At 41.0% G+C, this 25,531-nt stretch overlaps 1 long non-coding RNA gene across 1 annotated transcript; it reads right to left on the bottom strand.

Moving 5' to 3' along the window:
- Nucleotides 1–15,532: 15,532 nt before the first annotated feature.
- Nucleotides 15,533–25,493, bottom strand: LOC129048377 (uncharacterized). Its single transcript, XR_008510675.2, has 5 exons — nt 25,378–25,493; nt 21,354–21,391; nt 20,731–20,798; nt 17,453–17,507; nt 15,533–16,788 (listed from the first exon to the last, which is right to left on the bottom strand). It is a non-coding gene; the product is annotated as an uncharacterized LOC129048377 (long non-coding RNA).
- Nucleotides 25,494–25,531: the final 38 nt, after the last annotated feature.

The raw sequence follows: 25,531 nt of genomic DNA, 5'->3' as shown, positions 1-25,531 counted from the left end.
AAGTAATACTAAGCTATGGAGAGGTATAAAACAAGTTTTGTTTGTTTTTAAGACGGAGTCTCGCTCTGTCGTCCAGGCTGGAGTGCAGTGGTGCCATCTCGGCTCACTGCAACCTCCGCCTCCCGGGTTCACGCCATTCTCCTGCCTCAGCCTCCCGAGTAGCTGGGAATACAGGCGCCCGCCACCAGGCCCAGCTAACTTTTTGTATTTTTAGTGGAGATGGGGTTTCACCATGTTAGCCAGGATGGTCTCGATCTCCTGACCTTGTGATCCGCCCGCCTTGGCCTCTCAAAGATTACAGGGGCGAGCCACCGCGCCCGGCCAAGACAAGTTTTCTTCTTTGGGGGTGTGTTGTAGAAAAATTGAATTCAGATTACAGTTTTTTGAGACAGGGTCTCACTCTCTCCCAGACTGGAGTGCAGTGGCCCGATCTCGGCTCACCGCAACCTCTACCTCTCAGGCTCGAGGGATTCTCCTGCCTCAGCCTCCCGAGTAGCTGGGATTACAGGCACACACCACTACTGCCCAATTAATTTTTGTATTTTCAGTAAGAACGGGGTTTCATCATGTTGGACAGGCTGGTCTCAAACTCCTGACCGCAAATGATCCACCCGCCTCGGCTTCCCAAAGTGCTGGTATTACAGGCATGAGCCACCACGTCCGGCCTAGATTCCAGATTCTTTTATCCTTATATTTTAGGGGATAATTCCTTCTTACCTGTAAAGGGTATGTTCAAAACGTGAAGACGTGAGGACAAAATCAGTGTATACTGGGTCAAAATATGACAAGTAACCTGCTAAAGCTGATATAATTTGTATAAAGCACATACAAATAATCTCATTTTCCTTTTGGACTGAAAGTGAAGAGCAATGAGTTAAACTCTTCATTTCATGACATTTTATCACTATTGGTCCAGTATAAGGTCCCTCTCCTTAATTTGCCCCTCCCCCACTTTTTTAAGAGACAGGGTTTTGCTTTGTCACCCAAGCTGGAGTGGAACCATAGCTCATTGTAACCTCGAATTTCTAGACTCAAGCAATCCTCCTACCTCAGCCTCCTGAATAGCTGGAACTATAGGCATGCGCCATTGAGCCTGGCTCCACTGTCTTTTATCTCTTATCCTCCACATCCACACCCATTTAACCCCTGCAGGCAACCGTTTTTTTTTTCTTTTTATCATAGTTTTTTTGGTTTGGTTATGTATTTTTTTTTAAATAGGCTTTATTTTTTAAAGCAGTTTTAGGTTCACAGCTAAACTGAGGAGAAAGTAGAGTTCTCATATACTCCTTCCCCTCCTCATTCATAACCTCCCCCACTATCAACATCCTTCACCAGAGTGATACATTTGTTACAATCAATAATCAATGAACCTACACTGACACATCATTATCACCTAAAGGCCACAGTTCACTATTGGTGTACAGTAGTTTACTATTGGTATTGGGGTTTACTCTTGGTGTACATTCTGTAGGTTTTGGCTATGTATAATGACACGTATCCATCAGTATGCAATAGTTTCACAGCCCAAACATCCTCAGAGCACAGAGCACAAACATCCTCTGTGCTCCACCTGTTCATCCTCCCTCTCTTCTAACCCCTGACACCATTGATTTTGTGTGTGTGTCTCTGTAGTTTTGCCTTGTTTGGAATAATATACAATTATATAATTGTAATCACACAGTCTTTTTAATTTGCTTCTTTTACTTAGTAATATGCATTTAAGGCTCCTCTATGTCTTTTTATGGCTTGACAGTGTATTTCTTTTTAGCCATGAATAATATTCCAATGTCTAGAGGTACCACAGTTTAGTTTTCCACTCGCCTACTGAAGGACATCTTGGTTGCTTCCAAGATTTGTCAATTATGAATAAAGCTGCTATAAACATCCATGTGCAGGTTTTTGTGTGGACGTAAGTTTTCAACTCATTTGGGTAAATATCATACCAAGGAGCGTGATTGCTATATCATACAGTAAGAGCGTTTAGTTTTGTAAGAAACTGCCAAACTGTCTTCCAAAGTGGCTGTACCATTTTGCATTCCAGTTGGCAATGAATGAGACTTCTTACTGCTCCACATCCTCCCTCGTATTTGGTGTTGTCAATGTTTTCGATTTTCGTCATTCTAGTAAGTGTGTAGTGGTATCTCACTGTTCTTTTAGTTTGCATTTCCTTACTGACAAATGATGTTAAACACCTTTTTTCTTTTCTTTTCTTTCTTTTTTTTTTTTTTTTCTGTGAGACAGAATCTTGCTCTGTCACTCAGGCTGGAGGCAGATCATGGTTCACTACAGCCTCAACCTCCCAGGCTCAAAGCAATCCTGCTGCTTCAGCCCCGTGAGCAGCTGGGACTACAGGCATGCACCACCATGCCTGGCTAATTTTTATTATTTTTGTAGAGATGAGGTCTGCCTATGTTGCCCAGGCTGGTTTCAAACTGCTGGGCTCAAACAAACCTCTGCACCACCATGCCTGGCTAATTTTCATTTTTGTAGAGATGAGGTCTCCCTATGTTGCCCAGGCTGGTTTCAAACTGCTGGCCTCAAACAAACCTCTGCACCACCATGCCTGGCTAATTTTCATTTTTGTAGAGATGAGGTCTCCCTATGTTGCCCAGGCTGGTCTCAAACTCCTGGGCTCAAACAAACCTCATGCCTCAGCCTTCCAAAGTGCTAGGATTACAGGCGTGAGCCACCATGCACAGCCGAACATCTTTTCATATGCTTATTTGCCATCTGTACATCTTCTTTGGTGAGGTGCCTGTTCAGATTTATTTACCGTTTTTGAGATGGGGTCTCACTACATTGCCCATGCTGGTCCCAGCTCCTGGGCTTGAGCAATCCCCCACCTGAGTAGCTGGGGTTACAGGCATGCACCATTACGCCTAGCTTCTTTCTGCCCATATTTAAATTGGGTTGTTTTCTTGTTGTTCAGTTTTAAGCGTTGTTTGTATATTTTGGACAACAGCCCTTTACAAGATCCCTTTGGCAAACATTTTCTCCCAGTCTGTGGTTTATCTTTTCATTCTTGTCACAGTGTCTTTTGGAGAGAAGTTTTTAATTTTAATGAAGCCCAGTTTACCAATGACTTCTTTCATGCATCATACCTTTGGTGTTTTATCAAAAATATCATCACCAAGCCCAGTCTTCTAGATTCTCTGTTATCCCCTAGTCTTATAGTTTTGGGATTTACATTTTGTTCTATGATCCATTTTGAGTTAATTCTTGTGAAGGAGGTAAAGTCTGTGTGTAGATACCTAGTTTCAGCACCAGTTGTTGAAAAGACTATTTTTTTTTTGTCCATTGCATTACCTTTGCTCCTTTGTCAAAGATCAGTTGACTGTATTTATGTGGGCTCTCTATTCTGTTCATTGATCTATTTGTCCATTCTTTTGCCAATATGACACTATCTTTATTATTATAGCTTTATAGTAAGTCTTGCAGTTGGCTACTGTCAGTCTTCTAGTTTTGCTCCTTCTTTAATATTGTGCTGGCTAGCCTAGATCCTTTGCCTTGCCACATAAACTTTAGAATCACTTTGTCAATATCCACAAAACAGCTTGTTGGGGTTGAGACTGTGTTGAATCTATAGATCAAGTTGGGAAGAAATGACATCTTGACAATATTATTTCTATTCATGAACATGAAATATTTTAGTTTATTTCTTTCAACAGAGTTTTGTAGTTTTTGTCATATAGATTTCATGCATATTTAAAAAATTTTATACCTAATAAAAAGAAGTTTTAAATTTAAGTATTTCATTTTGGGGGGTGTTCATGTAATGGTATTGTGTTTCTAATTTCAAATTTCACTTGTTCATTGCTGGAATTAAGTGGTTGATGTTTATGTCTTGACCTTGTATCCTAAAACTTTGCAATAATCATGTATTAGTTCCAGATTTTTTGTTATGGATTCTTTTGGATTTCTACATAGACAATCACGTCATCTGCAGACAGAGTTTTATTTCTTCCTTCCCAACATGTATACCTTTTATTTTCTATGTCTTATTATATTAGCTAGGACTTCCAGTATAATGTGGAAAAAGTGGTGAGAGAGGACATTCTTGCCTTGTTACTAATCTTATGGAAAAGTCTCTAGTTGGTCACCATTAAGTATAATGTAAGCTATAGGTGTTTTGTAGATAGTTATCAGGTTGAGGAAGCACTCCTCTATTCCTAGTTTGCTGAGGGTTTTTATCATGAATGTCTGTGGGATTTTGTCAAATGCTTTTTTTGCATCGATTGATATGATTATGTGATTTAATTATTTAATGTCTTGATATGATGGATTACATTAACTGGTTTTCAAACATTGAACCAGCTTTGCATGCTTGGAATAAAACCCACTTGGTTGTTGTGTATAATTTTTATACATTTTAAAATTCAATTTGCTAATATTTTGTTAAGGATTTTGGCATCTATATAGATACAAAAGAGATAGTTCTAGGTCCAAGAGAAGTATTGGTCTGTAGTGTTCTTTTCTTGTAATGTCTTTGTTTTTGACATCTGGGTCATGTTGAACTCATAAAACAAGTTAGAAAGTATTCATTTTGCTTCTACCATCTGGAAGAGATTGTAGAGAATTGGTATAATTTCCTCAAATGTTTTGTAGAATTTGCCAGGTAATCAATCTGACCTCAATTATCTTTTCAATAATCTATTTTGGAAAAACCATTTTTAAAGTTTTTTGTAAAAACATAATGCTTTGTATTTCAGAATTCCAAAATGAACTATTTTAACTTCAAAGTTAGGTGTCTACTATCTAAAAAGACATGCTTCCCAAGAATAGGTTCAAATATAAGCATGTAACATTGACATATAGCCTTAATTATAGTTTGCTCTTAAATTTGTAAAGCTTTCCTTTACAGACCTCAATCTCACCTAAGGCTCAGAAAAGGACAAATAGTGTGATAACATATTTACTGGATATATGATTCTCTTATATCAGCAGGGTGTAGCCAGGCATGGTGGCTCATGCCTGTAATCCCAGCACTTTGGGAGGCCGAGGTGTGAGGATCACTTGAGGCCAGGAGCTCTAGAACAGCTTGGGCAACAAAGTGAGACCCCACCTCTACAAAAATAATTAGCAACATGACATCATCACATTGCTACTGGAGATTGATGCAGGGTCTAGGTGGGTGGATGTGGGACCAACAATGTGGCCCAGAGCAATTGGGGATGTGAACTTAGGTCCCATTTTGCATACTCCCTCCTTCTCTTAGCCCCAGGGTTGTCCACTTCACCCTACTGGAAGGGGAGCTACTCTTGGCTGCATTTCAACCACCTCTCACTCTAGCTTGGGATGCCCCAGAAATCATTCTTCTGCATATTCAGTGTGGCTGCCTTCTGTAGTCTACTCACTTATCCCTGCATGCACTGGGGTCAAGGCTGGGTGTTCTGCGTAGTTTAGGATGAGAAAAGAGTTACGTGGGAAAAATTCTTTACATGTAAAAATGGTCATCCCCATTATAGTTTGGATATTTGTTCTTTCCAAATCTCATGTTGAAATTTGATCCCCAGTGTTGGAGATGTGGCCTAGTAGGAGGTATCTGAGTCATGGGCGTTGTGTTAGGCCATTCTTTCATTGCTGCAAAGAAATACCAGAGAATGGGTAATTTATAAAGAAAAGAGGTTTAATTGGCTCACAGTTCTGCAGGCTGTACAGGAAGCATGGCACCGGCATGTGTTCAGCTTCTGGGAGCTTTTACTCATGGCAGACAGCCAAGCAGGAGCAGGCATGTCACATGGTGTAAGCAGGAGCATGAGAGTTGAGCGGGAAGTGAAACACATTTAAACAACTAGATCTTGTGACAACTCATTATCATGAGGACAGCACGAAGCCATGAGTGATCTGCATCCATGACCCAAACAGCCCCCACCAGGCCCCAGATCCAACATTGAGGATTACAATTCAACATGAGACTTAGGGGGGACATATATTCAAACTACATCAAGGATAGATCCTTTAGGAATAGAGTAATTCCCTTCCTGGGGAGGGAGAAGTGAGTTCTTGCTCTATTAGTTCCCATGAGAGCTGGTTGTTAAGGGCCTGGCGTCTCCCCTCTTGCTTCCTCTCTGATCATATGATCTCTGCACATGCAGGCTCTCCACTTTCCATGACAAGAAGCAGCCTGAGGCCATCAACAGGAGCAAATGCTGGCTCCATGCTTCTTGCACAATCCACAGAATCATGAGCCATATAAGCCTCTTTGTAAACTAACCAGCCTCAGGTATTTTCTATAGCAAAATTAAATGGGTCAAGACATCTCCATCACCCGTTGTTGGCAGAGGTCTTTTTCCCAGGCCAGCAACTGTCGTAGCTTCCATTGTTCCCTCTGAGCTCAGTATGTTTGGTGGACTGACACTTCCAAAAAACCTTTATGTCAGAAGAAAGCCTGGTGGGCAAATTAAGTGGAAACAACAGAAATTGAGTGACTGTGGAAGAGGCTAGTGACAGCCTACTCCCTACCAAGAGAGCCTGTGTGGAACAAAAGAATCAACTGAGCCAGGAATTAGAAACTCTATTTATCCACAGAGGGAAAATGGACCACAGATTGACAGCCATCTCCCAGAGTCAGGGCAGCTGAGAAGGAATGTACAGGGAAATAGTATTTGAAAATTACATCAAGGTCAGTCAAACTGCAACTGTTACAGATTTAAGCATTTATTAATACCAGATCAATGTGATTACCCTCCCAAACCTATGTAGTCCACATACCCATTCCCCATTTCAAGAAAGGACACTACCTTTAGCCCAGCTAACCTAGCAGTCATCCTCGATTCTTCCCTCTTCTTCACCCCCAAATCAAGTTTATCTGCAAGTCTCCTCCATTTTATCTTCAAAATATATCCCCACTGCTGCCTTTCATTCCAGGCCTCTACAGATTCACAAGCTCTTAACTGAAACCACTGTATCCAGATGTAGTTTGAAATTAGTAATATTTTGGAGTTTAGTAGGCAATACATTTAATACATTACATGCTCTGTGGGTGTCTAATACAAATACATTAATACATAATACATATATTAGTAATCAAATAAATTAATATTTCTGCAATGAAATTTATGCATTTTCATCCACCCCAAATAACCATCATTTGAAATCCCATGTTCATCCTCTTTCTGTACTTATAGTCCTGGAAAATTTTATGTTTAAAACAAATTACAAAAATGGTATGCTACTTGTAACCTTTTAGGATGTAACTTTTTTCACTTTTATTACTGGGAGTCACCCATAGTACTGTATATTGATGTAGTTCATTAATTTTGACTGCTGAACATTTCATTATGTAAATATATCATAATTTATTCATCTTGTTGGTGGGCATTATGGTTGTTTCAAGATTTTGCTATTGTGAATGGTGCTACAATAAACATTCTTGTGTATGTCCCCAGTTGTATGTATGCATCAATTACTATTGTGTATATGTTTAGGTGTAAAACTGCTAGACTTGAAGTTTTGGAGATAATATCAAACTATTTTTCAAAATGATTCCATCAATCTACATTCCTGTTAACATTTTAAAAATCCAGTAGACCTACATCTTCTTTAACATTTGATTTTTATTTTTACCAATCTAATGGACATAAAATATCATTGTGGTCTTGCTTTGCATTTCTCTAATCACTAACAATGTTGAACACCTCTTCACTTGTTCCTTCAGTTTTTTGGCTGTGTATATTTACTCTCCTGTGAAATGCTCGATGTATTTCAATGTATTTTGCACACTCCCACTGTAACTAATCCACTTCCATGATAAAAGCATTCATCCATTCATAAGGGAAGAGCCCTCATGTCTTAATCACCTCTTAAAAGCCCCATTCCTAATGCTGTTACATCGAAGATTAATTTTTTTCAACATATGAACTTCTGGGGTATACATACAAACTGTAGCATTTTTCCCCAGCCCCCAAAATTTATGTCTTCACAATGCAAAATACAGTGATTACATCCCAATAGCCGCAGAGTCTTAACTTGTTCCAGCATCAACTCAAAAGTCTAAAGTCTCATCTAAATCAGATACGGGTGAGACTCAAGGCCTGATTCACCTGGGGCAAACTCCCTCTAGCTCTAAGTTTCTGAAATCAAGACAAGTTATCTACTTTCAAAACACAATAGTGGGACAGACACAGGATAGACATTCCCATTCCAAAATAGAGATATAAGCAAAAAGAAAGGGGTAACTGGTCCTAAGTTCAAAACCCAACAGTAAAAACAGCATTAAATCTTAAAACCAGAGAATAATCTCCTTTGACTCCATGTCCTGTATGCTGGACACAGCTTATAACTTGGGCGTGAGGGCTTGGGCCCCCAAAACCTTGGGCAGGTCTGTTCCTATGGCTTTGCAGGGCTCAGTCCATGCTTCAGTTCTCTTGGGCTGGAGTTGCAGACTGGTGTCCCTAAAGTTCCAGGATCTTAGGGGTGGCCCCACTTCCATAGCTCCACTAGGCACTGCCCTGGTGAGCCTCTCTGAGCGGCTCCACCCTGGTGATACATCTATGCCTGGGCACCCAGGCTGTCCATGCCTTCCTTTGAGGTCTTGGTGAAGGAAGACATGTCTCCACAGTTCTCGCATTCTGTGTACCTGCAGAATTAGTACCATGTAGATGCCACCAAAGTTTACATTTGTAACCTCCAGAATGGTATCGTGAGCCACACCTGGGCCTGCTTGAGCCACAGCTGGGGTGGCCAAGAGATGCTGCAATGAAATGTGGGGAGCAGGGGCCCAAGGCAGCTCTTAAGAGTGAGCCTGTGGAAGATGTCCCAGGTCCGCCTCCAGAAACATCCTTCCCTCCTAGAGCTCTGGGCCTGTGGTAGAAGGGGAAGCCTCAAAGATCTTTGAAATACCTTTGAGTCTTTTCCCCCATGATCTTGATGAATAATATCTGGCTCCCTTATAGCAGTAATCTCTTTAGCAAACAGCACTTGGCCCACACGCTTAGTAATCTCTCCCAAAGTTTTTCACTCTGTAAAGTTCACTCTGTAATAGCTTGACTCTGAGTTTTCCAAATCTTTCTGCTTTACTTTCCTTTTAATTATAAATTCTGTCTTTAATCATTGCTTTGCTCTCACATCTCACTGAATGCAGTTAAAAGTAGCCACACAGCAGCCTGAGTGCTTTGCTGCTTAGATGTTTCTTCTGCCAGATATCCTAATTCATCGCTTTTAAATTCTCCATTTCATAAAGCCCTAGGGTATGGACATAACCTAGTCAAGGTCTTTTCAACTTTGTAACAGGATGGCCTTTACTCCAGTTTTCAATACCTTCTCATTTCTGTCTGAGACCTCATCAGAATGGTCTTTACAATCCACATTTCTACCAACATTCCAGTCACAACCATGTAAGTAATCTAAAAGAAGATTCAGACTTCCCCTATAGCTTGCCTCTTTTAAACAATCATTACAATTGCCCCTAATGCTCCATTCATGGCAATACGGTCATTTTTCTAGCCTGCTCTTCCAAACTCTTCCAGCCTCTGCCTATTACTTAGTTTCAAAGCCACTTCCACATATTCAGGTATTTGTTATGGCAAGAGCCCCATTTCTAGGTACCATTTTTTTTCACAAAAAAATTATTTACTTAAATGGAGATGAGATCTTGCTACATTGCCCAGGCTGAAGTGCAGTGGTTATTCACAGGCAAGATCGTGACACACTAGAGCCTCGAACTCCAGGGCCTCAAGCCAACTGAGCCTCCCAAGTAGCTGGGACTACAGGCTTGACGAATGGTGCCCAGTTCTTTGTGCCAATTTTCTGTCTTAGTCTATTTTCTGCTGCTATAACAGAAAACCACAGACTCGGTAACTTTTTATTTTATTATTATTATTATTTATTTTTTTGAGAAGGAGTTTCACTCTGTTGCCCAGGCTGGAGTACAGTGGTGCGATCTCAGCTCACTGCAATCTCCGCCCCCCGGGTTCAAGTGATTCTCCTGCCTCAGCCTCCCGAGAAGCTGCAATTACAGGCGCCTGCCACCGCACCTGGCTAATTTTTTTTTTTTTTTTTTTTTGGTATTTTTAGTAGAGACGGGGTTTCACCATATTGGCCAGGCTGGTCTTGAACTCCTGACCTTGTGATCCACCTGCCTTGGACTCCCAAAGTGCTGGGATTACAGGCGTGAGCCACTCGCACCCGGCCAACCTTTTATATTTTTTTAAAAAACTTTTAAGTTTAGAGGTATGTGTGCAGGTTTGTACACAGGTAAACTTGTGTCATGGAGGTTTGTTGTACAGATTATTTAATCAGCTAGGTATTAAGCCTACTACCCATTAGTTATTTTTCCTGATCCTTTTCCTCCTCCCACCTTCTGATAGGCCCCTTCTAATAGTGTGTGTTGTTCTTCTCTATGTGTCCATGTGTTCTCCTCTATGTGTCCATGTGTTCTCATTTAGCTCCCACTTACAAGTGAGAACTACCAGTAATTGGTTTTCTATTCATGCATTAGTTTGCTAAGGATAATGGCTTCCAGCTCCATCCACGTCCTGCAAGAAAAAGAATGATCTTGTTCTTTTTTATGGCTGCATAGTATTCCATGGTGTATATGTACATTTTCTATATTCAGTCCATAATTAAAGGGCCTTTAAGTTGATTCCATTGTTTGCTATTGTGAATAGTGCTGCAACAAACATACACATGCATGTTTCTCTACAGTAGAACAATTTATATTCCTTTGGCTATATACCCAGTCACGAGATTGCTCGGTCAAATGGTATTTCTGTCTCTAGGTCTTTGAGGAATTGTCACACTGTCTACCACAATGGTTGAACTAATTACACTCCCATTAACAGTGTATAAATGTTCCTTTCTCTCTGCAGCCTCACCAGCATGTTATTTTTAGTAGCAGCCACTCTGACTTGTGTGAGATGGTATTTCACTATGGTTTTGATTTGCATTTCTCTAATGATCAGTGATGTTGACCTTGTTTTCATATGATTGTTGGCTGCATGTATATCTTTTTTTGAAAAGTGTTCATGTCTGATATGGTTTGGCTCTATGTCCCAACCCAAATCTCATGTCGTTGTAATCCTCATTGTTGAAGGAGGGGCCTGATGAGAGGTGACTGGATCATGGAGGTGGACTTCCCCCTTGCTGTACTCATGACAGTGACTTCTCACGAGATCTGGTTGTTTTAAAGTGCGTAGCACTTCCTTTTTCTCCCATTCTGTAGGTTGTCTATTTACTCCGTTGATAGTTTCTTTTGCTGTGAAGAAGCTCTTTTAGTTTAATTAGATCCCATTTGTCAATTTTTGCCTTTGTTGCAATTGCCTTTGGTGTCTGTCAAAAATCTTTGTCATGCCTATGTCCTGAATGGTATTGCCTAGGTTGTCTTCCAGAATCTTTATAGCTTTGGGTTTTACACTTAAATCTTTACTCCATATTAATTTTTGTATATGGTATAAGAAAGGGGTCCAGTATTGATCTTCTGCATATGGCCAGCCAGTTATCCCAGCACCACTTATTGAATAGGGGATCCTTTTCCCATTGCTTGTTTTTGTCAGGTTTGTTGAGGATCAGATAGTTGTAGGTGTGCAGTCTTATTGCTGGGTTCTCTATTCTGTTCCATTGGTCTGCATGTCTGTTTTTGTACCAGAACCATTCTGATTTGGTTACTGTAGGTCTGTAGCATAGTTTAAAGTAAGGTAGCGTGATGCCTCCAGCTTTTTCTTTTTGCTTAGAATTGCATTGGCTATTCGAGCTTTTTGGTTCCATATGAATTTTAAGATAGTTTTTGTCCAGTTCTGTGAAGAATCTCAATGGTAATTTAAAAGGAATAGCATTGAATGTATAAATTGCTTTTGGCAGTATGGCCATTTTCATGACACTGATTCTTCGTATACATAAACATGGAATTTTTTTCATTTGTTTGTGTCATCTCTGATTTCTTTGAGCAGCGGTTTGCAGTTCTTGTAGAGCTCTTTCACCTCCCTAGTTGGCTGTATTCCTATGTATTTTATTCTTTTTGTGGCAGTTGTGAATGGGAGTTCATTTCTGATTTGGCTCTAGGCTTGACTGCTGTTGGTGCATAGAAATGCTAGTTATTTTTGCACATTGGTTTTGCATCCTGAGACTGAGCTTGAGTTATTTATCAGCTTAAGAAGCTTTTGGGCTGAGACTATGGGGTTTTCTAGATACAGGACCAAGTTGTCTGCAAACAGGGATAGTTTGACTTCCTCTCTTCCTGCCTTTTCTTTCTTTCTTTTACCTGACTGCCCTGGCCAGGAATTTCAATACAATTTCATTATTCACCCAAAGGTCATTCAAGTGCAGGTTATTCGATTTCCACATAATTGTATGGTTTTGAGTGAATTTCCTAGTCCTGATTTCTCATTTGATTGCACTGTGGTCCAAGAGACTGTTATGATTTCAGTTCTTTGCATTTGCTGAGAAGTGTTTTGCTAGTGTTTATGTGATCAATTTTAGAATATGTGCCATGTGGCAATGAGAAGAACATATATTCTACTGTTTTGGTGCAGAGAGTTCTGTAGATATCCATCAGGTGCACTTGATCTAGTGCTGAGTTCAGGTCCTGAATATCTTTGTTAATTTTCTGTCTCGATCTAATATTGTCAGTAGGGTGTTAAAGTCTCCCACTATTATTGTGTGGGAGTCTAAGTCTCTTTGAAGGCCTCCAAGAACTTGGTTTATGAATCTGGGTGCTTCTGTGTTGGGTGCATATATATTTCAGATAGTTAGATCTTCTTGTTGTATTGAACCCTTTAACATTACGTAATGCCCTTCTGTTTTTTTAAATCTTTGTTAGTTTAAAGTCTGTTTTGTCAGAAACTAGGATTGAAACCCCTGCCTTTTCCTGTTTTGCATTTGCCTGGTAGATTTTTCTTCATCCCTTTATTTTGAGCCTGTGTGTGTCACTGCATGTGAGATGGGTATCTTGAAGTCAGCATACCAATGGGTCTTGGTTCTTTATCCAGCTTGGCACTCTGTGTCCTTAATTGGGGGCATTTAGTCAATTTACATTTAAGGTTACTGTTGATATGTGTGGATTTCATCTTGTCATCATGATGTTAGCTGGATATTTTGCAGACTTTTTACATGTGGCTCCTTTATAGTGTCACTGGTCTGTGTACTTCAGTGTTTTTGAAGTGGCTAGTAAATAGTCTTTCCTTTCAATATTTAGTGCTTCCTTTAGGAGCTCTTGTAAGGCAGGTCTGGTGGTAACAAATTCCCTGAGCATTTGCTTGTCTGAAAAGGGTCTTATTTCTCCTTTGCTTATGAAACTTAGTTTGGCCAGATATGAAATTCTGGGTTGGCATTTAAGAATGTTAAATATTGGCCCCCAATCTCTTCTGGGTTATAGGGTTTCAGCTGAGAAGTCCACCATTAGTAAGATGGGCTTCCCTTCGTATGTGACCTGGCCTTTCTTCTCTGCCTTTAACATTTTTTCTTTCATCTTGACCTTGGAAAATCTGATGATTATATGTCCTTGGGATGATCTTCTTGTGAAGTATCTTACTGGGGGTTCTCTGCATCTCCTGAATTTGAATGTTGGCCTCTCTAGCTAGGGAAGAATGACATCCTGAAATATGTTTTCCAAGTTGGTTTTATTCTCATCTCTTTCAGGTGCAACAATCGGTTATAGATTTGGTCTCTTTCCATAATCCCATATTCTTTGAAGGTTTTGTCATTTCCTTTTTATTCTTTTTTCTCTATTCTTGTCTGCCTTATTTCAGAAAGCTAGTCTCTAAGCTCTGAGATTCTTTCCTCTGCTTGGTCTATTCTGCTATTAATATTTGTGACTGCATTATGAAATTCTTGTAATGTGTTTTTCAGCTCTATCAGCTAAGTTATGTTCTTCTCTATACTGGCTATTTTGTCTGTAAGCTCCTACAATGTTTTATCATGATTTTTAGCTTCCTTGTATTACAACATATACCTGTAGTTCAATGAACTCTGTACCTATCCATACTCTGAATTCTACTTCTGTCATTTCAGCCTTCTCAGCTTCAGCCCAGTATTGAACTTTTGCTGGAGGTGACGCAGTCCTTTGGAGGAAAGAAGGCACTCTGGCTTTTTGAGTTTTCATCATTCTTGTGCTGATCTTCAATCTTTGAGGTTGCTGACCTTTGGGTTTTTTGTTTTATCCTATTTGATGATCTTGAGGGTTTGATTGTGGTATAAGGTGAATTCTGTCAACTGGCTTCATTTTTGAGAGATTTTAGGGGGCCAAAGCTCAGATTCCAACTCCTGGACTGCGTTCTCTAACTCTGGGGGACTCATATTGAACCCTGCCATTGTCCTGTGGCTCCTCACGGTTTACGGTCCACTGTGCTGGGAAGTGCTGTGGCGTGGCAGCTGCAGCAGAGTGCTAGTGGATATGGGGGTGCCTGTCTCCCTGCAGGTGTTCATGGCCAGAGAACACCAGCAGGGGTGGCTGGAGGCCCCAGTTGGGAGGTCCTGCCCAATGAAGAACAGAATCAGAGACCTACTTAAAGAAGCAGTCTGGCCACATTTTCATAGAGCAGCTGTGCTCTGCTTAGGTACCGCTTCTACCCTGTGGTTGGCATGAAGGCTGGAATGGCTAAGTCACCCAAACAGCAAAGATGGCAGCTCACCCTTCCTTCTGGAAGCTTAGTCCCAGGGAGGTTTCAAAACTCTGACTGGCAGGGGTGGCTGGAGACCCCAGCTGGGAGGTCCCACCCAGAAAGGAGAAACAGGATTGGGGACTCACTTTAAAAAAAAGTCTAACCGTGTTTTTGTAGAGCAGCTGTGCTATGCTGGGGAATCCCTTCCACCCCTGGTTGGCTTGGACTTTCCAAAGCCCAAAGGCTGTTATGGTTAAGTCGCCCAAACAGCAAAGATGGTGCCCTTCCCCTCCCCCAGGAGCTCCAACTTGGCTACCAGTGGCTGGCTGGAATTCCAAGCCAGTGGGTCTTATCCTGTGAGATGCCTTGGAAGTGGGGCCTGTAGACTGTTGCTCAGCCCTCTGGATTCAGCCTCTTTCCTAGGGGTATGTATGGGGTGGGGTGTCTCATCTCCCAGTTTGCTGGAGTTGCATCTGCTTTTGCTGGGATGCCCAGAAAGCCATCTAGTATCTAAGGCTCCCAAGTCTCCATGTGTCCCCTTGTGGGGCCTCTGCTGAGACTCCCTGTAGCTCTGTGTGTCAGTCAGACTGAAGGCCCTGGTGAAATGGGTTCACGACAGGATCTCCCAACCCAAAGGTTGCAAAGATCTGTGAGAGAAGTGTGGGTTCCTGGGGTGACACACTCATTCACCACTTCCCTGGGCAGGGGAGGCTCCCTTGGCTCTGTGTTGCTCCCAGATGGGCCATTTTCCTGCCTTGCTTTTCTCTGTTCTTCGTGGGTTGTTTCCCTGATTACTCCCAAAGCGAGTACCGGCATGTTTCAGTTGAAGGTGCTGTTATTTACTCTCTCCTTCCATTCATTTCTGTGAGAGCCACAAACACTAGCTACTTCTAGTTGACCATCTTGGCCACCTCCTGTTAATTTCTTTAAATTTTTTTCTCACAGTTCTAGGAGGCTGGGAAGTCCAAGAGCATGGCACCAGCATCTGGAGAGGGTAATCGTATGGCAGAAAGAGGAAGCAAACATGTGAGACAGAGAATAGTGGGTCAAACATCCTTTCAGTAGGAGCCCATTCCTGTGATAGCTCACTCTTGCAATAATAACATTAATCCATTCATGAGGGATCTGCCTCACGAATCATGTCTTAAAGACCCCATCTCTTAATAGTGTCACATTGGGGGTCATGTTTTCAACACATGAACTTTTGGGGAACACATTCAAACCACAGCCCTTGTCTTCTCACTTTTCTCCACTGATTGCCTTTTTTCTTAAGAACGGGCCACATTTTCTTGCATTTTGTGTATCAAGTAATTTTGGATTATGTTCTCAACATTGTGGATGATATGCTGTAGAGATTCTGGATTTTTTAAATTGATTTTTTTTTTAAGAAAACAGTTAACCTGGCAGAAATAAGACTAACAACTCACTCTGTCTTACCAGCAATGAGCAGTTGTTCAAATTTCAATTAATTTATTTTGGCTGAAATGTCTCCCCCATGCATGCATGGCTTGATGCTCAAAATAGTGCATTCAGAAGTTCCCTGGGCTATTTTTTCTCCTTATATTTGTTGACTTTTATTATATTTGAGTACACAAAACATTAACATGGTTACCGTCCATCTCATCTATGCCATTCCTACCCAATTCTTGTAGGTAACCAATCACATATGATTTTGATTTCTTTCCTGTATTTCTTTTTGTAAAGATAGGCATGTGAGGCCAGGTGTAGTGACTCACACCTATAATCACAGCACTTTGGGAGGTCAAAGCAGGAGGACTGGTTGAGCCCAAGAGTTTGAGACCAACTCTGAAATCACAGCAAGACCCCTGTCTCTACAATTTTTTTTTTAAATATATAGGCATGATGATACATCCCTGTAGTCCCAGCAACTTGGGAGGCTAAAGTGGGAGGATCACTTAAGCCTGAAAGTCAAGGCTGTAATGAGCTGTGATTGTGCCACTGCACTCCAGCCTTGGCAACAGAGCGAGATCCTGTCTCAAAAACAAAACAAAATAGGCATGTGTATTTAACCTTCCCCTTCCTTTTCATACAAAGGTAGCATTATATAAATTTTTTTCACTTTACTTTTTTTCCCCTTCCTAAAGTATATCTTGAAAATCACTCTGTATCACTTCATAGAAATCTTCATTCTTTTTTTGTGGCAGCATAGTACTCTATTGTGTGGACGTACAATATTTAATTCAGCCACTCTCCTATGTCTGGACATTTAAGTTTCCAACATTTTAAAATGATTCTGAAATAAAAAATGTTGAGTGTTTATATTTCTGTATTACTTAACACATATCTTCAGGTTAAAATCTTAGAAATAGGAGCAGAGTCAAAAGGTCAATGCATATGTAGTTTTGTTAGATATTGCCAAATTCCCCTCCATTAAAGATTATACCTGCTGATTGAAGCAATTTTCCATGTGCCCTTGGTGTCCCTTTGCCCTTAGTGTCCCTTTGCCCATAGTATGGCAATAATAAAATGCTGACTGCTCTTTACCTAAGTTATTTCTTAGGATTATGTTTCAATCGGCAATCTTGAAAGATGAAGGGTAGTGAGCAATTTTCAGAAATGAAATCATGTCTTCCGCCAGACAGAAAGCAAGCTTGCTTCTGTTTGCTACAAATGCAGTGGATCTTGCAAAAAAACAGTGTTCCTGTTTTGCAATGCAACTCCCTGAGTGTATAGGTACCCATCACTGGCCCCCTGTGTCATCACTGTAGGAGTAAAGGAATGGGAAACAGAAACAGCCAACACGAAGCTGTGGTTATTGCTTTGCTGTGAGTAATAAAGTCCTTAGTCTCTGACCCAGGAGTCTTTTGTCTTCTGCCACTAATCATGAAAGAGTAACAGCTTCTAGCTGATTAGCTTGTGAGTAAGCTAAGTATATAGGGTAAAATCTCAGAGCTTACATAGTTCATGACAGTTTTGGTGATGATGACGATGAAGACAGAACGCAGCTGCTTTCTAGAAAAGAAAGAACAAAAGGTCCTTGTGGGCCAAGTTAGAAGATTCAAAACTACCCAAGACCTAGAAGCAAATGCTTTTGTCCAAGTCGTAGGTAGGTGAAGGGTAAAAGTCCACCAGCATGCTATCTGTTAAATTTATATTGGCTGAGTGGTAAGAGGCAGGATTGAAACAAGCTGCCTAAATGGCAACATGGTTGTTGCTTCTTTGAGTGGGAAGGGGAAGGAATGTTATCAGGACAAAGGGACAGCAATCCCTACTTACCCCCAGCTGATAGGCAATGTGGTTGTGGCTATTGTGTCATGGAGTGCCCAAAGCTCAAATAAGTGGTGTTATCAATGAAGATATACAGTTTGGGCAGAGGTAAAGCAGTTCATTTTGTGTGCCTGAGCAGGCAGTTGCTTGCTTCTTTTTTTTTTTTTTTTTTTTTTTTTTTTTTCCAGACACGGTTTTACTGTGTCACTCAGGCTGAAGTGCTGTGGAACTATCTTGGCTTACCGCAACCTCCACCTCCTGGGCTTAAGAGATCCTCCTAGCTGGGACCACAGGCACACACCACCATGCTGGCTAACTTTTGCATTTTTTGTAGAGATGAGGTTTCACCATGTTGCACAGGCTGGTCTCCAACTCCTGGGTTCAAGCAATCTGCCTGCCTCAGCTTCCCAAAGTGCTGGAACTACAGGTATGAGCCACCATGCCTGGCCTGAATCTTAAAGTAAATCTTGCTTCCTGGCACTGAGTGACTCTGCCCCTTTGTGCAGCCTTTTGCCTCTCCCTATACCTAAACCTCAGTTGCTTTAAGGAAAAAATTGAGTATGCTGAGGAACTTTGCAGAGAAAAGGGATTCAAACTTTCATCGCTCTGTTGGGTACAAGTACCCAAGTTTGGACTAACCTGGTCTTTGGTGTCATTGCCATTAATTATAGGGGGCAATAAATGAGCCAAAAGGCAATCCTCATCCCCATTGGAGATGAGGCCAACTTTCCTCACATACAAACATATAACCTGAAGGGGCACAGATCACTCCTATTAAAGATCTGTTGTTAAAGTTGATTTAAATCACAATTACATTAGATTGGTTAAGTCACATAGGCAGTGTCACTGAATAAGTTCAGCTTCAGTTGTCATCATTCTGTCCCTTCTGATCCTCAGTGAAGCAATGATGTTGGTAGTAATGCTTCATGCTGGAATAGTCATTCTGCTTTGAACTCAGGGTAAGGCTACTTGACCCACCTCACCTTACTGGCTGTTCTTTCAGTGCCGTCACTTAGGGCCCTGGACAAGGCATGAGGTTCTTGCCTTACCTATTAGGTCTTCTGACTACCACATAGGCTGCAGGAAGTACCCAGCACCTACTTCCAATTTCAGCCTCAGCTAAATTTTCCCATGGTGTTCCTAAGACAGCTTTCAATTCACTTTGATCCAGATTCCTGTTCCAAACATGTTAATTGTCCTTAAGGGGAATTGTATTCATCTGGGAATAAGTGAGCAGAAACAGCAAGGTGACAGACAACTCTGAGTCTAAATACCCTGGTATCTGTAATGAATGACATCCTCAAAAGGACACTCAGACATCTTAGAAAATCTGAGATTCCACCTCTGCCATCCCCAGTATCTTTAGAAGAAGGCTTTCTCCTCTAGTTTCTTTCATAGTATTCTACCAACTCAGCAACTGGGTTCTGTAATTGGTAACAGAAATTGCTAACAGTCTAGCTGCCGAAGCCCAGATTTTCTTAATCACAGCAATGGCAAGTAAAACTCCACCCCTCACTACTTTTGCCCATCTTTTCCCTTCTTTACTAATTTATAGAGCTGAGCTTTCTGAAACTCTAGTTACAAAAAGAATTTCACCTTTAAAAATACCCTGGATGGCCAGGCACAGTGGCTCACGCCTGTAATCCAGGCACTGTGGAAGGCCCAGGTGGGTGGACTGCTTGAGGCCAGGAGTCTGAGACCAGCCTGGGCAACATGGCAAAACCCCATCTCTAATAAAAATACAAAAATTAGCCAGGAATGGTAGTGCATGACTGCAGCCCCAGCTACTTGGGAGGCTAAGGCACGAGAATCGCTGGAACCCAGCAGGCAGAGGTTGCAGTGAACCAAGATTGCACCACTGCACTCTAGCCTGGGAGACAGAGCTAGACTCTGTTTAAAAAAAAAAAAAAAAAAAAAAAAAAATTACCTCGAACTGTTTCACCTTTGCTTTGCCAGCATGACTTATTCACAACCTCTGCAAAAATCTCACTTCTAGTTGCCGAGACGGTCTAAAACATGTTATTTATAGCTTAGTAGACATTTAATAAATGTTTGTTCCCTTGGCCGCCAAAAATTCATGGGCCTGTGAAAATGAACTTTCCTATTTTACTCTCCAATGAGGTATTGTTCACACCCATTTCAACAACTCCTCCTACAAAATACAGGCCCATATAAAATTTATAAGCCAATTGGCTCCTTTTTTTAAAACTCAACATCAATGTCATTTTCAAGTCACCAGTCTTATCTTCCTATTGAATTTTTATAAAAACATAATAAAGGTATCCTAAAATGTGAGCCAGATACTCAAACATTACTATATCTTGAACTAATCTGACAATATCTAGTGTTTATTTCCCCAAGATTACTCTGTTCCTGGTATTGTGAGGTTAAAAGCAATTACCAAATCTGCTGAAAGAGGGTAGACCTAGAAGAATCATCAATCTCAGTAACCCTAAGAACCACCACAATGTCTGAGGAAAGAACAAAGCTACAAGATCCATCTCTGCTAATGGAGGATCTCCATATTATCAACCCCTGCTATTTAGAAACAATGATGAAATAGGTTTCAATTCCTTGGTTTCTGAAGCTTTCAACACAACTTTGGAAAAAAGCAGTTCCCACAGATTTCCACTGCTCTTCCTCACTGTGTTCTTACTTCCTACCACTGTTATATGTGTAAAGTAATTATAAAGATAAATTTATAATTATAAATTATTATAATTTATAAAATAATTATAAACAATTTAACAGTTTAATAAGAGGGCCTTGTATTTTAAGGCTGTTACTCATTCAATATTCACTTTATATTTGTGTACCAGACAATGCATTAAATGCTGGGGATTCACATGTAATAAAGACAGCTGCTGCTATTTAAAAAGCTCATACTTGATTTGAAGAGAGAAAGTGAGGAAAGTAAAATGTCCACAATAAGTAAAGAAAAATATAATTAAAAATTAATAAAACTTACCTTTGGCTGTTCATATGTTGTGCAGAAGCCCCATTAACCTCACTAGAGAAGGCATCAGGTTCAAGAAGCTAAAGAAGAAACCCAGAGCCAGCAAACGAGACATGGGTTTTATTAGGGGCTTACAAACAGGGGAGAGTCCAGTGGCGGCAGACTAGACAACATAATTGCACAGCCCAGTGGCAGGGGCTGGGCATGAAAACTACAACTGCCTGCAAAGAGCATGCAGTTTATATAGCATTTTCACTTGACAATCTCCCCATAATGACCTCTACCTGGCAACCTTCATCTAACTCAAAACAGGGCCTCAATCCCCTGTGCTGCCCAAGTTCTACGGGAAAGTCTGGGGCATCAGATGTTTATCATAGATAAGAAATCAATCTCCAGGATGGCCACGCCCTGGATTCCCTAGCTCAGAACACACATTCAGGTGCATCTGCCATAGAGGGTCATTCTAAGGGTATGCTTAAGTTATTGCTGTCAGGTGTATTTACACTATATCATAGTATGTTGTATACAAAAGCACGGCTATCAAAAGTAAAACTGGTAAAAAGGATTCTGTGGCTTCCCCTTAACCTGCAACCCAACAGTATAACATATTCCTGAAGGGATGTTAATAAACTTACCTCAAAATTCTATCACTCTGCATAAAGATGCATTATTTCTGTAGGAAACATGCAATATTACAAATGAGTTGACAGCATATTATGTAGAATTTTTGATGAGTTACTTCTTCTGAAGGTGCAAGTGCCATGAATGCATAATGAAACATAACAAGTCCTACAGTTGATTTAGCTTGGATGCTATTTTCCTTCATTAACATAAAAAAAGAGTTTATTCACCCAGACCTTCCTTTAAGACTCTAAAACCCTCTAAGTTACTGCCAAGTTCCCAAGGAAACAGGATAAAACCATTTTTACGAAATGGGTCCATTAAGAAAGTTCATTTTAAGCCAGGTGTCCTGAAGCTGGAGTGGATTTTTCCTTTTCCTCTTTTAAATAAACCATAAAATATAGTTGGTGATATGGTTTGGCTGTGTCCCCACCCAAATGTCATCTTGAATTGTAGCTCCCAGAATTCCCACTTGTTGTGGGAGGGACCCAGTGGTTATCTTTTCAATCCACTCTTTAAGTACTCATTCCCATTATTGTACGTTACTATAGACTCAAGAACAATGTTGTTGATTTTTTAATTAGAAAGCTATAAAGGTGTAAAAGTGTTCTGAAACCGAAGTGTTAAGGAACTCTGTTATAAAGCCCACAGTTAGCAGCAAGATATGGTTATGTGATTCCCACCTACCTCACCTCCAAAAACCTTTCTTTGTATCTAGATAGGTATAGAGTATTATTTATTTACTTTTAAATAATTATTTAAAATTGAGCTCCAGAGATCAAACCGATAGAGTGGCTCAAGCGTGGCCTTACTATATAAATCACACTGTTGATATAAGCTAGCTAGGTACACAAAGACACTCTTATCGGGCAGGACATTCCAATAGGTTAGTGGTCATCTTCCCGGAGCTGGTCAAGAGCCAACTTCTTTGGAAGCTGCAGGGTTTGAACCTCCCAGACTTCCTGAGTTAACCCTTTATTGCATAACAGTTTTAGACAAGATTGGGTGTGTTCAGGGTAGTATGGCCATAGACTACTGCATAAGAGTTTTAGGATAAGAAAGTGTCATACAGGTGATAATCATGGATGCGGGCACAGATTCAGCTCTAGTTCAAGAGCCTCTGCAGCATTTCTACATTTCCTCAGAAAAGTTGTATTGAAAATGATATACAGTCTAACAATGTTTCTAACTAGAACAGAGGTTCTAGTTAAAATGAGGTAGAAAGCAGCTATAAATGAAGTTGGGAGAAAAAGATAGGAAGGTTGTTCTTTTCCACTCCTCCCTTAATTGCCGGCCCTGTATTGAGGCAGGGGGAGAAGGAATTCCTGGCAACTGTGGGACCTGAAAGGACCAGAAGAGAGGGAAAGGAGGAGAGAAGGTACAACTCAAGTGGTCCTGAGAAGGAAGTTAAGTTCCTATAACCACCTTGCTGGGAAGTATACTCCTGTGTAAAAGGCAGGGCATATATAGTAAGAACTCAATCTACTTAAGATAGTCAAAACATCTAAACTGTGGCATTACTAAATGAACGTGCTCAAGAAAATTAGCACCCTAAGTTACTTTTTTCTAAAATGTACCTTTCAAATGTGCGTTGGCTCATATTCTGAAAACAGATTTGAAATATGCTCCTAAATATTGAGTTCTTGCATATCATTACTGGTGGGAAGTTTCCAACTGCATTAGCCATCAGACATAGCTGATACTGGGTAATTTATGAAGACAAGGTTTAATGGACTCACAGTTCCATGTGGTTGGTTGGGGAGACCCCACAATCATGGCAGAAGAGCAAGGGAGAGGAAAGAAAGAATGAGAGCGAAGCAAAAGGAGCTTCCCCTTATAAAACCATCAGATCTCCCAAAACTTATTCACTACCACGAGAACAGTATGGGGGAAACTGTCCCCACCATTCAGTTATCTCCCACGGGGTCCCTCCCACAACAAGTGGGAATTATGGGAGCCACAATTCAAGATGACATTTGAGTGGGGGACACAGCCAACCATATCACCAACTATATTTTATGATTTATTTCAAAGGGAAAAGTAAAGCAAAAAACTCACCTGTAATTCATGACAAGAATAATGTATCTTATTAAGATTGAAGTCAGCTTTCAACCATAACCATCCTGGCTTTGGAAAAAAGTTTAAGATTGAATGTACTAATTTTCCTTTTTCTGCTGCTCTTAGTTTATGTGATAAAAGCTGTCACCAACCTATCAATTCCATACAACAAACCTGTACTCAACATAATGCCTAATCTCAGCAAGCATGCAGATAGCAGGGAACGCAGATATATAAACTGGCAAAGTCTGACATCAAAGGAGAATTACACTACCTAAAAAAGTGGTAAGTGTAGCACAGAGGAATTTGTTTAATTCTATAGCAGGATGAAGTAAGCTTGGTTTTGCATGATAAATAGGATTTTTCCTACACTATTGAAAAAAATGGCATTCTAGGTAGAGGAAACTGGAAGGTAGGCAGGGTTCAAAGTACAAAGGACTCTGCATGCTATGCTAAGGTGTGAAGGTGTTGATTCAGTCAGGAACATCAATCACCAGGAGAAGAGGGCAGTGCAAAGAATGAAGTGGAAGGAATCAAAATGAAAGCTACAGACAGAAACTCCTGGAATTGTTCAGATAAAGCTAGTGCTTGGAAACAGAAGAAGCAAAGATAGGAAAATTTTTCTTTAAGAAAATGAAGACTTGGTGGTTTATTGGCTGTATGGAAATAAAGGAAAGGATAGACCGTAGGAATCTTTCGTTTTCTGATTCCTGGCCATTCAGCTTTATTTAAGGAAGTCAAAATCCAGTTTACAATATTGATATTGCTCATGAAATTGCAGATTAGTTTCTGAAGAGCCTATTTTCCTTCGGATTGTCCACATGTATTAATGTGGATCAAAGTTAACTTACGACCACAGGAAGCAGGACATACAGGACAAAAATAATGACAAAGACAACTTAGAATGAGTCTGAAATATTAAAAAATCTTTGCAAACGAGGACTTTACAATTCTGCTATGATAGACCTTTGGCATCATTTCTCTCTTTCAATCTTGGTGAATTCACCTACCATACGTACATTCTGGTGATTACTTATAGAAAAATACATTTGATCATCATTTTTCTTGCTTTGACACAGGTAAACAGAATGGAAAGTTTACTCTATTCTCATTTTTAGCTAGAGGGCACATGTCCTAGTACATAAACTCAAATGAAAACATAAGCAAAAAGATTAAAGTAATGTGCACTGAGTCATGAACCCAGAATAGACAGCTCTGAAACAAAATTAGATTATGGGTGAGCAAAAACGTTATTTCCTAGAGAGGATACCACCTTGAACACAACTTTAGAACTCTAGACTATAGACAAGTGGAATTTCAGAGTTTCCTTTTTTCAAAAGACAGAAAAATAATCTGCACAAGCCTCTACAGGAGGAGGATGAGGGGGCACACTATATACAGTCCCATCCCGTGGGGGCATCTAGAAAGTTCCATCTGCTCCCACTGTTCTGCATCCATAGCCTTAAGCACCTTCAAGACTGAGTTCACACTCTACTTCAACAGAGTCCTGAGACCCCCTTTCCACTCACTGTTTCCAGTGGCATGAGTAGTGATCTCATGGTGCAGCCCCTGCCTTCGGTCCCTGGGTCTTTCTTGCATTTCAAATTTCTGTCACCTAGAGCGTCCAGCTCTGGCTGCCCGGGTTCCTGCGGCCCGAGGGTCGCACATGGGGTCAGGGGGCGTCAGCTCAGACAGCACCCGGCGAAGGCCAGCGTTGCTCAATGCCCATCACAGATGCCCTTCAACCCCAAAACCCCATCATCCGCTTCAACCCCCCTCTAACGCGAGAATATGTGTGAGGGAGGCTAGTAGAATTCGTAGTAAAAATAACCCGAATCGGCAGCGCGTCCGCCGGCTAGCTGCCACAAATGCTGCAGACCCGACGGAGTGGAAGCAGAAAACGCCCTGGAGTCCCCTCGGGAAAGAACGAGGTCAGGAGTCGGTCTTGCACGCAGCGTAGAGCGACGAGACTACACCTACCTGATCACAGACGTTCCACACCAGCTCAGCAACGGTCGTCCACGCCGCTTACTGTTTCCCCACTGCCAACGTCGAAAACACCCTCGTGCCGGCGCTCAGTGCACCGCGCCTGCGCGTAGTTTCCAGCGAGAGAGCAAGAGTCTGCCAGTGCGCA

The sequence above is a fragment of the Pongo abelii genome, chromosome 8 (assembly GCF_028885655.2).
Source record: "Pongo abelii isolate AG06213 chromosome 8, NHGRI_mPonAbe1-v2.0_pri, whole genome shotgun sequence".
In the NCBI taxonomy this organism is placed as follows: Eukaryota; Metazoa; Chordata; class Mammalia; order Primates; family Hominidae; genus Pongo; species Pongo abelii.
The sequence above is the reverse complement of the archived record's forward strand: the minus strand, read 5'-3'. Positions and strand labels throughout refer to the sequence as shown.